The 10,292-nt window shown below is 43.0% G+C and overlaps 1 protein-coding gene across 7 annotated transcripts in view; it reads left to right on the forward strand.

Moving 5' to 3' along the window:
* Positions 1-10,292, forward strand: part of Nfia (nuclear factor I A) — a 347,864-nt gene that overhangs the window by 50,772 nt on the left and 286,800 nt on the right. The window lies entirely within an intron of this gene.

The raw sequence follows: 10,292 nt of genomic DNA on the forward strand, positions 1-10,292 counted from the left end.
TGCATGTTAGCTTAGAGGACAACTTGCAGGAGCTGGTTTTCTCCTTCTACCCGGCGGTCAGTCATGGACACAGAATTCAGGTCTTCAGGCTTGGTGCTTGGTGCCTTTACCCTCTGGCCCACCTTGCTCACCTTCATTTTGCTTCATCGATTCTCTGTTTAAACTAAATAGAGGAAACTTCCTTTTGCATAGTGGTTTTTTTTTTTTATTATTACATGATATCTAAATGATACAGAAGTGCTTTGGGAACTACAGGGTACTGTTAAAGTAACTCTCTCTCTCTCTCTCTCTCTCTCTCTCTCTCTCTCTCTCTCTCTCTGTGTGTGTGTGTGTGTGTGTGTGTGTGTGTGTGTGTGTGTGTGTAGAAAATCCTTTATCTCTTTGCTTCTCAATTTCTTTTCTTAGGAAAATCAGATTATTTAAATCCCATTATGCACAGCGCTCCTCTGTTCCTACTAAGCCTCTGTATTCCATTACCTCCAGTAAATCAGGGGAAAGTGGTGAGTCAGGCCTGGGAGAAAGCCTGGGCCTGCTGTTTTCTCATGTCCCTGCTACTTCAGGGGCCTGTGAAACCAAAGTGCAGAGCCCTGGTGGTGGTTTGCCTGGCTGAATAGTGAGATGTAAATAGAACTCGGTGTCTTAATTATGACCATTTCAAGGTTCTTTGATAGCTCAAGTGTTAGTTGTTAGTATAGTAAATTGATACTCGTGTACTAATATAGAAACTAGCTAAAATCAGTGTCACAGAATTGGCTATAAGGATTTTTTTTTTTATAAAGGGTGTGTGTGTGTGTGTGTGTGTGTGTGTGTGTGTGTGTGTGTGTTTAAGTATGTATGTTCATGAGTATGAATATGTATATGTGAGAGTGCATGTGTGTGTGTATGTGTCAATGTGTGTATGAGTGTATGTGAGAGTGAGTGAGAGAGAGAAAGGAAGTGGGGGGGGGTAGAGAATGTTCAATAATGGATTCCAAAGCTCACCTGGAAGAGATCAGGCAGTAAACAAGGACAGATAGCATGATGTTGACAAGGGAAAAAAGTCAAGACAGTTGTTTTCCATTTCCAAAGCTTCTCAACGTTTTATGTCCGTTTACTCTCTGGGAATATATTGTGAGTTAGGATTCACAGTATTGTGATGTGGAGGGTCCTTTTTAGGAACGGGACACCTTCCTTTAGAATCTAGCCTTGTGGAGATTGTGGGAAGCAGGTTTGAAGAGACTTGCTAGTCCTACTACTTCATTTGATTCTCCAGAGAACGAAGAACTAAGTACCTGTGGAACAGGGACCCTGGAAAAGGTCAACACCTTCCCCCCCTCCCCCATCACTCAGAGGCAGGACTGTGACTTCTTGAGGGCCCAGTTTTACTAATTGAAAACCGGTATTATGAATCTACTGGAGGGCACTTACCAAGACTTTGTTTATGTTGACTGCCACCACTGAGGTGCAGGTTAGTGCCAGGTGCTCTATGAATGCTGTTTTTAGCTGGCTTTATCCATGGATCACAGGTTTCTAATCTGCTTATTAAAATATAATTATATTCCCCTGATCTAAAATTTGCAAAAAAAAAAAAAAAAACAAAAACAAAAAACAAAATCGCAGCCCCCACCCTCACTTGTACCCAGGTGCCTTAGGATGTATGCTGCTTGTTGAGAGAGTTCATCTTGGGCTTAGGAGAGAACACAGCGTGCAACGTGCCTGCGTTTGTCTCTGCATTCTTTCGGGAAACCTGACCTTACTTATGTCTGCTTTCTGCAGATAGGCTAGGCGAAGTTATGTTAAACATGTGCTGGGCCTTGCTTCCCTGTGCTGCAGCCTGGCTCCCTTTCTTGATTAGCTTTAATCAAACTCTCCACATTCCATGACCTTAATAAAGTTGTTTTTTTCCTGACAACTGAAGACAGTCTGAAAAAGCGTGGTTCATCTGTGCTGAAACTGAGGTAGAGTTAAGGTGGGACGCAGGTTCTCACCGGAGTCCACAGCCTGCAGTGTGGGGGTGGTAGCACGCTATTCCTGAAACATCTCTTCTTTAAATTTAATTAGACAAATTATATGCAAACTAGTAGATCCCTGGGAAGGCAATCAACATGAGGGCTAATAAAAAGCTTGAGCGGGCTATGAAGACTGGGGGAAGGGAGGTGTGGGATCTTCTGATAGGGGCTGCAACAACACCAACCACTAAGCTCTGAGTCTGGATGGATGTCAGTTTCAATATATCGACGCTCTTCTGAATACAGGAATATAGATTGCACTTTAAATCTTTCAAATGCTGGCACATTAGCACATATCTGGAACATTTCACGGCTCTTTATGTCCTCAGAGATAACTATGGTCTTACATTGGAGTTTTGAGAGACCTGGGTTCTAATTCTAGCAAGTTTTCCTCTCAGAGTCCTTTTTAGTGCATTTATTTGACCCTGCGAAGGACAATTACATCATTTATACACACAGAAAATTCTCTTCCTGAAGTGTCCTTGTGCAAATGAAGTAGAACTGTAAAGGGAAAACGCTTGTCTCAGTGGGTGCTGCTTGACGTGGTTGTACCTGAACATCAGAAGAAGGGCCTGTAAAGGAACTCCATCTAGCCAAAAAGTTTTGTTGGTCTTTCTTTTTTCAGTTATGTGTACGTGTTTTGTGGGAGACCTTGTTTTGTTTGTGGTGCTAGAATTGGACTGAGGGCCTTGAACAAACGAGGCTGAGTGCCCCATCACTGGATTACTCCTCCAGGCCTAAATGTGGTGTTAAGGAAGCCGATTTACAGCCCGGCGGTGGCGGCGCACGCCTTTAATCCCAGCACTCGGGAGGCAGAGCCAGGTGGATCTCTGTGAGTTCAAGGCCAGCCTGGACTACCAAGTGAGTCCCAGGAAAGGCGCAAAGCTACACAGAGAAACCCTGTCTTGAAAAAACAAAACAAAACAAAAAAAAAGGAAGCCGACTTACAACTATGTGAGAGTTGGACTATAAATGTAAACATTATATCCTGTAGATGATGATAACTTTAAGGGAAAAAGCTAGAGGACTGAATTGTATAGAGTTCTGAAAAAAATGGTGACTCAACTGTATACTATGTCATTGGGAGTTTCGGGGCGGCCAGTGTTGAAACATTCATTGCGCTGTGCGTTAAACATCTTGTATACCTCATTGTCTCATTTAATATTGATAACAGCTCTGCAAGGAGGTACCACTGGGCTGACTTTAAAGGCAAAGAAAAAAGCTTTAGGAAGATTAAGTGCATTATACTTCACTATCAAGGACTCAGACTTGAAATTCAGGGTCTGCCAGGTTTGGGGCAGGCAGAGAGAGAACTCGTGCCAGTATGCTTATGACTTTTCAACATTCTGATGTCTTCTGAGTTCCTGGAATACTCCGGAACCCTCCCTCGCGGGTCTTTTCATCCCTGGATAATTCTAAAGAACCCTTTCTTGTGTCACTTTAAACTCTTGTCCCCATTGCTCGATCCCAGCTCTCTGCCTCCGTCGCCCATTAGAGTTAGGACACATGGGGACCTTAGTAACTGACTGTCAAAGCTCCCCCAGTGATCGCCCCGTGCCCCGGGCCAGGGGTCTCCTGCTTCCAGAGGCTGCTGCTCTGGGCAGCTGTAGGCCAGAGTCCTCGCTCTGACTTTTCAGGGTTGATCCTGGTCCATTTGCTTGTTTGGAGGAAGAAATATGACTGCTGGGACTTTTTTTTTTTCAGTTGAGGTAGATATGTTTTCCATCATTAATTGGCTATAACAATTAACTGCCCTGTTCTTACTCGTGACTTCTAGTATTAGTCCTAACTATTCTTAGCTTTTTAAAATCCATGTTGAAGGAGAATAAATTAGACGGAACAAAAAGTGATTACAACAACTTCCCCCCACAGACAGCACACTTTCACCCAATTTTTTTTTAATTATTAAAAAGAAATTATTTTCAAAATAGAATGTCCTCAGCCTTATCCTCAGTGGTGGGACAAATCTGTGTTCTGACAGGTTTGTGACTGAGTCTCGGCTGTCTCTCACTCCGTAACAAACAATCGGTCATTTTGAAGTCTCCTGATCCTCAGCTACCTAATCTGCAAAGCGGAAGCAGTTTCTCGGGGACTTGGTTACTCAGGAGATAAAAGGGGAGAATATTCAAAGCGTAGCGCAGAAGTCTGAGACTGCTCAGGGAAGCATCTGCACAGGAGACGTGCCAGCAGTGACTCTCATGGTGTCACAGAGTAGAGCAATGCAGGACTCTTTCTCCCGTGTGCTTACTGGGCTCTTCCTGACCTTTGAGCAAGAAGGAGAGAAGTTGGGGTGACTGTACTGAAAGCTAGTCTGTGGTGATCGCACCCCTTCCCTTCCTGTGAGAGTTCACGATGTTCTCAGGCTGAGTAGAGGATGCCTGTTAATGAAGGTGTGTAGTCATTGGGAAGTGAGCCTGTCTTCTCTCCTGCCTTCAGGCACAGCTACGTCTAAATTCCCCCGAACAGATGCAGTCCCGTTCTTTCTTGAAATGACTGTGTCTGCGCCTGACTATTAAGGAGTTCATTCTCATTTCCAGTGTTGATAAGCATATTTCTAACTCCTGCCGTCTTCCATGGAGGTAGGAAATTGCTTTCTATAGTTAGGAAATTTTACAGGAGAAAAAAAAAAAACTACCTGCTAGTGGGTGGAATTAACAGGATGGTTTTGAAAACTCAGAATAGCTGTTTCTGCAGATCCATGACCTGGTAGAAACCCAGACATTAGGCTCCAGGGAGCTCAAATGTTGTCCACTAAGTGGTGACAGGAATATCTGAGGAGGTAAATGCCTTGAGACCATTCACTACCCATACACCAAAATTCTTATATGACCCAAGACAGCCCAGCAGTGGGGCTGCAAGGCTGAGATAAGTACTAAAAATTGGCCATTGTACATTAAAAAAAGAAAGAAAGAAAAGAAAAAAAAACCTCCCTTCTTTAGACTTCTCTGTAGTCCTACCCTGAAGGCTATACAGCTTGTTATGTACTGATAGCTAAGGAAATGCAGTCAACATTCTTTCCTAGTGCCTACAGAAAAAAAGGAAAAAAAAACCCTAAATTGTTAACTGGCCTCCAGGATATAGGTAAATATCTGGCTGGATTTTATTTGGGGTGAAGGGTTTGGGATAATTTAATATTCTAGAATAAGTAAGAAAACAATTCACAGTGGACTCAAATTGTTCTAAGGTTGGGGTGAAATGATGTTGTTTTTTACATGTCGAATTCTGCTCCAAATGACTTCACATATTTTCAATAGAGGAAATGTATTTAAAGTAGCCTGGGATAGAGGACTCCAGTGGTAGAGGGAGCACGTTCAGAGTGTTGTACTTTTCTGGAATGCAGCCTGGGGAAATTCTGGCACAGTTGGGGGCAAAACTGGCAAGGTCAAAAATGGAATGAAAACCCCCCATTTTTGTGAGACACAGACAGGCAAGGTCCATTTGGAATCAGAAGCTTCATCACACAAAAGCAGAGTAGAAGATCTCTTAACTCGACATCAGTTCATGTGAAAATAACCCATGTACATTGACCGCAAGATTAATAGGGGCCAGCACTGTGACATTGCCATGTCAAACGCTAATGCTGTGTTGGGCTGTGGTCTGACCACAACTGGAATTTTTTTTTTGCCCAGTTTTGGGTATAAATGCTAAGAAGAATGCCAAGAGAATGCAACCCCAGATGCTTTGCGAGGAAAACCATATTCTATGAGAGTCTATGGAAGAGCTGTTGTAAAGTCGCAGGGGACAGGTTCCTTAGAGTAACTTCAGGAGCACACTCAAGCAAGGGTCAGGGGAGATGCACGGTCTCTGATGCTCTAGAAGGAGTTGTCTCTGGAGCCTTAAACTCCCGCTTACCATGAAGAAAGAAAACATAGAAAGCTGAGTGCACTCACAGCACCAGAGCTGACAATGTACATTCTGTTTCTGACACATCTGTTTCTCTGACACATCTGATTTTCCCAACTCATCTGTTCACCCTCCTAGATTTGAAAACAAGAGGCTGCTCTTACTCTTCACCGTGTCCTCCAAATGAGAAATGGAGATGTCTTTGGTCCATTTCCCTTAGGGAAAAAGAAAATACATACAAATATCCCCTATGCCTTGTCTTTTGGTTTATTTCAAGTAGCTCCTTTGCAAATAACACTTGAGAGGACAACACAACTGTTGAACTTGATTGTTTCTGAGGAGTTCTGAATAGTTAGCCCTAAGAAATGCCAAAGGCAAAGAATACTTCCCTTATAGCAGAGGGAACGATTTTACATCCTTTCTTCAGGCAGAGGTTAAGTTCCTTATGACTCAGCACATTGCCATTCTCTGCGACCCTGAACCTCTCCTGTTTCCTGATCTACTTGTCTTGACCTGTTTCATTTTCACACCAAAATAGTTTCATTAGCACAGTGCTCATGCACAGGAGATAGTAGCGAACTGATGTAATTATCTGGTCTGTCAAAGGCTATGGGTCTATTGCAGATGCAAGTGTCTTTCCTGATGGGATAATACACTTTCTGCTGATATAATAGGTGTGCAAACATGCCACATAATCTGCTGGGTGATGCTAAGGTCTTTGTGGCAAATTCACTAATAGAGGCGAAATGGTGGGACCAGATTCCTGGGTTCTGCTCCTAACTGGCAGCTGACCGAAGGTCTGACTGCTAAGCAGTTCAAACCAAGAAGGAAGGCAGTTCAGTTTGAAACCCTAGAAAGGTCTGTTCTGTTCTTTTCTTTCTTGTTTGTGCTTTTGGCATGTGAATGCATGGGTTTAGTCTTTGCAAGAAAGTTCCGTTTGAGAAAGGATTTAAAAACACGAAGTGCTCAGTCCACATCTCTAGAACAACTGAAGCAACCGCAATTTCAAATGAGAAATTATGCTGCAAAGAAGAAAAATGTTGTTTATTATGGCTCAAAATTTTAATCACCCAAGGGCTGAAAAGTTAAAAATAGACAATTCTGCCTTCTGTTTATGGTAAACTTGGCTGAGTCCTGGCAAATTTCAAAGCTGAACATACTGTATGTTATTTTTGCTTAATTTTAGATTCCACATTTTAAAATTATTTCTTACAAGAAGCATATTTCAGGATATAAACTTAGACTGAAGAACAGTATTCTTGCTTTCTGCCCATATTGAACCTCCTTTGAAAATAGTAAACTATGGTTTTAGGATTTTCCTGTTCCCAAGAGTCCACATGGGTACCTTTCTAAGTCTTGTGCATTATGAATGAACATAGGCATATGAATTATAAAGGTTATTTTCTGCTTTCGAGTTCCTCTCCACGTGTGAGTTTTCTCAACAGTACAACAATGCACACAGTGCTTGCACTGAAGTGTTTTGGGAGAGAGGCATTCGGCGGGACGTGTGCCTCCAGTTTTCGGGTAGAGAGGTAGGAATGACACAAGACCGACAGACAGGTGTGTGGCTCACAAACATGTCTGTGCCTGAACTAGGACCCACAGAGAGATGCTGGATTGGAGCCTTTTTGCCATAGCTTGCGGACAGTACAGTTTCTCATCTGATACGCTCATAGAGGGCGGCAGATCTGCTTGTGGGTGACTGGCTCAAGAGCAAGTAGAATTGTTGACTCAACCCTCTTCATGCCTCTCTAGCCAGGAGGAACACCTGGCTTCTCCTCTCCAGATGACTCTTGTCCCTTCTTGCCCCAGCATTCTCCTAGAATGCTATTTGGGGCCATTTCTCAATAGTATTTTTAGAACAAGACCTTTGTAGGGGCAAGGAACCTAGGGAGGAGATTTTTTAAGAAACCTATTGAGTACTGGTTGTACTCAGAAGCAAACACGCCCTGGAGAGTCAACGGCATTCCTGGTCAATATTGGCTAAGTATTCTTCAGTGACTGACTACCCAAGATTGAGACGTCTGTGATCACTTTGACAAATATATATTTACAATTAAGTTAATAATAGCTACCAGCTAATAATTTTTATTGGTGTTTCACATACAGCTGACTCCTCGGATATTATTTCGGATATCCTCAAGAACCCATTATACAAGTGAGAAAACTAAAGCCTCGTGAGGGAGGTTAGGACTCGACTACTGGCTGTGGAGAAGCTGTGTGTCCAGTCTGGAGGCAGTGGGCAGAAAGTTAGCACTGATACTGTTCTTCCCATGTCACTGTGGCTGGAGAACTTGTGACTACAGTATCCATACTGGCATGGCACCAACCAAGCAGAGGGGATGCTAGCATGTTCATTAAGATGCTCAACCCTTTGTTTCAGGAGATATGCTACCATACTGCAGATAGAATCCATTTACACTTAGTTTATATGCAATTCAATACATATAGTTGGTTATTTTTTCTAATATAGAGTAGGCTAAGTCACTCAAAAAATATTGTCTGAAGACCTGTTATTTGCCAAGCAGCTTCTTCTAGATTTGGAAGCTGGGCATCAGATTTGTTAGTCAGTGGTTGCTACAGTGTGGGGTCAGCCTTGCTGCAAACAGCATCTCCTGCACACTCTTTAGAAATGCAAATCCCTCCTCCCAAGTCCAGACTTGCAAAGGGAAGGCCTGGGGAAGGCCTGAGTGAAGTAAGTCCTTTAGTCCAAGTGATTTTTACTGGGTATTAAAAGGAAGGCTTGGAAGTCTTCATGTTTTTGTGACACACAATTCTGGAAAACCTATACCTTAGTTCTATTCCCAGATGTGTGTGTGCGCACACATATCCTCTGGCATACCTATGCTAAGTTCTTATTGCAGGATAGCATTTAGTGATGGGCAGAGCTCAGATGTCCGCATTTGTGGAACAGAGGTGCTTGGACATTTGTGTACTAGGATATGGGTCCTGCGGTCACATGAACCTAGATTTCTTAACTTTTCCAGGCTCTATCCACATGAACTTGTGACAGCTGCCAAACTTTAGTCCAAGCCTTAGTGTCTTCATTGTAAAAACTAGCCTGATAATCATGGAACCCTGACTTAGACTATGTTCTGCTCCATAGGCTCTAGCCATTAGGGGGTATGGCAGGGAGTGAGATTCTCAGAGAGTCTTCTTTGAGAGAAGGGCTAGTGTTTAATTCACACCTCGGTTCACCAGAAGAAGAAGCTGGAATGATGGAGCTCAGTGTCAGGGTCCTCCTGTGAGTGTATTGACCCGCCTCAGTTTAAATACTACTGTTACTTCTTCATCACCTGTCTAAGTAGAATAGGGCTATTCTTTGTAGCCTTTATCTTTGGACTCCTTCAGATTCCCAGAAAGTTTCGTTCAACTGGATCTGCCTGCAGATATTTTGTTCTTGGAATGTGTGTGGCATTAGCAGTAAATCTGAGACAGGCAGATCTCTGTCTGTTCTGTGCCATTTCAGCACTGAGTCAGGGAGAAAGATTCTCCAGGAAATTAATGCTTCCCTCAAGCATTGTGTGAGCTAACACTCTGCCCTATAACACAATCTCACTTTCCCTCTCTGAATATTTGTCCTGCCATTTTTATTACCTGTTTCCCTGAGTGACTTGAACCATGAGTGTACACATGAGCAGGAAATTTCTGTGGAGTCTTACCCGTCAGCCAGTCTTTTGGAAGATACATTACGCACTGGGTGACTAAATGATCATTCAGAAATAGATTATGTAAATCTAATCATCAGACATCCATTGATTCACTGAGAAGACTGCACTGAGTCCTGACTAGGTACTGGACATTGCTCTAGGTACTCAAGATACAGAGGTGATGAAAGAAGACCCAAATCCCTGCCTTCCTGGCACATAGTCACCAGGAAGCTGAGCCTGGAGTAGTTCTGCATATCAGCCTCCAAGATAAATTCCCTGCACTAAAGGAGACTGACTGCTCAGTCTTGATTATATATCTTGATTATATAACCCAGTTGTTTTTCAATGTTGTGTATGAAGTTGAGCTCTGCATTAATGAAAGGTACCACATTGCATCTCTTCTCTGTCATACCCTGGTGCCTGGACTGGGTTGGGGAGGTTGTTAGGCCACTCATTATTTAACTCAGCTTTTTTTTTTTCTCTTGTGTCACTGTGAGCCCTGGATTTTAGTTTCCTGTTGTAAGAAATTAACACAAACTTGGTGATTTAAAACAATGGAGGTAGGAAATCTCAAAACCATTTCACTGGGTTGAGATCAAAGTGATGTGGGGCTGGCTCCAGGGAAGATCCTCTCCATGCCCCTTGTCGTATCCAGATTCACTCCGCAACTTCTGCCAAGTCCCTTTTGTCGTATTCACAGGTTCTGGTTAGTAGCACATGGACATTGCACGGGTCATTATTTAGCCACCCATGCCTGGGTAACAGTTCTAGTGACTTTGGACTCAGCCACCAAGGATTAGTTTTTGTTGAT

Source organism: Peromyscus maniculatus, chromosome 2 (assembly GCF_049852395.1).
Source record: "Peromyscus maniculatus bairdii isolate BWxNUB_F1_BW_parent chromosome 2, HU_Pman_BW_mat_3.1, whole genome shotgun sequence".
NCBI lineage: Eukaryota > Metazoa > Chordata > Mammalia > Rodentia > Cricetidae > Peromyscus > Peromyscus maniculatus.